The sequence below is a fragment of the Arachis ipaensis genome, chromosome B1 (genome assembly GCF_059453495.1).
Source record: "Arachis ipaensis isolate K30076 ecotype BB chromosome B1, ASM5945349v1, whole genome shotgun sequence".
Taxonomy (NCBI): Eukaryota; Viridiplantae; Streptophyta; class Magnoliopsida; order Fabales; family Fabaceae; genus Arachis; species Arachis ipaensis.
The window spans coordinates 59,308,727-59,311,953 of record NC_142436.1 but is presented as its reverse complement, the minus strand read 5'-3'; the positions used below and the strand labels follow the sequence as shown (position 1 = coordinate 59,311,953).

Here is a 3,227-nt window from a genome sequence, read left to right as displayed (position 1 = left end):
TCATAGAAGTTGACTTGATGGACCTTAGAGATGAATCTCTCCATCTCCCATGACTCAGAGGTGGAAGCAATTGCCTTCCCTTTCCTCTTTCTAGAGGTTTCTCTGGCCTTAGGTGCCATAAATGGTTATGGAAAAACAAAAAGCAATGCTTTTACCACACCAAAATTAAAATGTTTACTCGTCCCTGAGAAAAAGAAGAAAGAAAGAAGTAGAAAAAGAAGAGAAATGGAGGAGAGGGAGAGAGAGTAGGTTTCGGCCAAGTGGAAGAAGAGAGGGTTGTGTTGTGTGAAATAGAAGAAGGAATGAGGGGTTTATATAGAAGTGGGGAGGGGTTTAGGGTTCGGCCATTTAGGGTTGGGTTTGGAAGGGAAAATATTTTGAATTTGAAGGTAGGTGGGGTTTATGGGAAAGAGAAGATGGATGTGAATGGTGCGGGGGTGATGGGAAAGAGTGTTTGAAGTGATTGGTGAAGGGCATTTGGGGAAGAGAGTTATGAAAAGGTGTGAAGAGGAGAGAATAGGGTTAGGTGGGGATCCTGTGGGATCCATAGATCCTGAGGTGTCAAGGATTTTTTTTTATCCCTGTACCCTTTAGACGTGTAAAACGCCCTATATATGCAATCCTGGCCATTAACGCCAGACTGCAGCATGTTTCTGGCGTTAAACGCCACTTCCTTGCTTGTTTTGGGCGTTCAACGCCAGTCTATAGCATGTTTCTGGCGTTGAACGCCAGTATGGTGCATGTTTCTGGCGTTAAACGCCAGTCTGATGCTTGTTTCTGGCGTTTAACGCCAACTTTCCTCTGGGTGCAATCCTGGCATTTAAACGGCAGACTGCTGCTTGTTTCTGGCGTTTAACGCCAGTTTCATGCTCTGTTCTAGCGTTAAACGCCAACCAGGTGCTCCTTACTGGCATTTAAACGCCAGTAAGCCCTTCCTCCAGGATGTGCTGTTTTCAATGCTGTTTTTCATTCTATTTTTGATTTTTCAGTAGTTTTTGTGACTCCACATGATCATCAACCTAATAAGACATGAAATAACAAAGAGAAAATAAAATAAAAATGATTAAATAATATTGGGTTGCCTCCCAACAAGCGCTTCTTTAATGTCAATAGCTTGACAATGAGCTCTCATGGAGCCTCACAGATAATCAGAGCAAGGTTGGGACCTCCCAACACCAAACTTAGAGTTTGGTTGTGGGGGTTCAACACCAAACTTAGAGTTTGGTTGTGGCCTCCCAACACCAAACTTAGAGTTTGACTGTGGGGGCTTTTGTTGGCTCTGCAGTGAGAGAAGATTTTCATGCTTCCTCTCCAAGGTTACAGAGGGAGATCCTTGAGTTTGAAACACAAGGTCATTCTCATTCAGTTGAAGGACTAATTTTCCTCTGTCCATATCAATCACAGTTCTTGCTGTGGCTAGGAAGGATCTTCCAAGGATGATGGATTCGTCCTTATCCTTCCTAGTATCCAAAATTATGAAATTAGCAGGGATGTAAAGGCCTTCAACCTTTACTAGCACGTCCTCTACTTGTCCATAAGCCTGTTTTCTGGAGTTGTTTGCCATCTCTAATGAGATTCTGGCAGCTTGCACCTCAAAGATTCCCAGTTTCTCCATTACAGAGAGTGGCATGAGGTTTATCCCTGATCCAAGGTCACATAGAACCTTCTCAAAGGTCATGGTGCCTATGGTACAAGGTATTAAGAACATTCCAGGATCCTATTTCTTCTGAGGCAATCTCAGTTGATCCAGATCACTTAGTTCATTGATGAACAAGGGAGGTTCATCTTCCCAAGTCTCATTACCAAATAACTTGGCATTCAGCTTCATGATTGTACCAAGGTACTTGGCAACTTGCTCTTCAGTAACATCTTCATTCTCTTCAGAAGAAGAATACTCATCAGAGCTCATGAATGGCATAAAGAGGTTCAATGGAATCTCTATGGTCTCTAGATGAGCCTCAGATTCCTTTGGTTCCTCAGAGGGAAACTCCTTGTTGATCACTGGACGTCCCTGGAGGTCTTCCTCACTGAGATTCATGTCCTCTCCCTCCCTTGTAGGTTCGGCCATGATGGTTAAATCAATGGCCTTGCACTCTCTCTTTGGATTCTCTTCTGTATTGCTTGGGAGAGTACTAGGAGGAGTTTCAGTGACTCTTTTACTCAGCTGGCCCACTTGTGCCTCCAAATTTCTAATGGAGGACCTTGTTTTATTCATGAAACTCATAGTGGCCTTAGATAGATCAGAGACTATATTTGCTAAGCTAGATGGATTCTGCTCAGAATTCTCTGTCTGTTGCTAAGTGGATGATGGAAAAGGTTTGCTATTGCTAAACCTGTTTCTTCCACCATTATTAAAGCCTTGCTGAGGCTTTTGATCCTTCCATGAGAGATTTGGGTGATTTCTCCATGAGGGATTATAGGTGTTTCCATAGGGTTCACCCATGTAATTCACCTCTGCTATTGCAGGGTTCTCAGGATCATAAGCTTCTTCTTCAAAAGATGCCTCTTGAGTACTGTTGGATGCAGCTTGCATTCCATTCAGACTCTGAAAAATCATATTGACTTGCTGAGTCAATATTTTATTCTGAGCCAATATGGCATTCAGAGTATCAATTTCAAGAACTCCCTTCTTCATAGGCATCCCATTATTCACTGGATTCCTTTCAGAAGTGTACATGAACTGGTTATTAGCAACCATGTCGATGAGTTCCTGAGCTTCTGCAGGCGTTTTCTTTAGGTGAATGGATCCACCTGCAGAATGGTCCAGTGACATCTTTGATAGCTCAGACAGACCATCATAGAATATATCCAGGATGGTCCATTCTGAAAGCATGTCAGAAGGACACTTTTTGGTCAGTTCCTTGTATCTCTCCCAAGCTTCATAGAGGGATTCACCTTCCTTCTGTTTGAAGGTTTGAACATCCACTCTAAGCTTACTAAGCTTTTGAGGAGGAAAGAACTTAGCTAAGAAAGCCGTGACCAGCTTATCCCAAGAGTTCAGGCTATCTTTAGGTTGAGAGTCCAACCATACTCTAGCTCTGTCTCTTACAGCAAACTGGAGAAGCATAAGCCTGTAGACTTCGGGATCAACCTCATTGGTCTTAACAGTATCACAGATCTGCAAGAATTCAGTTAAGAACTGAAAAGGATCTTCGGATGGAAGTCCATGAAACTTGCAGTTCTGTTGCATCAGAGAAACTAATTGAGGTTTAAGCTCAAAATTGTTT

The 3,227-nt window shown here is 42.8% G+C and overlaps 1 non-coding gene across 1 annotated transcript; it reads left to right on the top strand.

The window, feature by feature from the left end:
- The first annotated feature begins 2,827 nt into the window (after positions 1-2,827).
- LOC148576723 (small nucleolar RNA R71) lies at positions 2,828-2,935 on the top strand. The gene has a single exon (XR_015903432.1). It is a non-coding gene; the product is annotated as a small nucleolar RNA R71 (small nucleolar RNA).
- Positions 2,936-3,227: the final 292 nt, after the last annotated feature.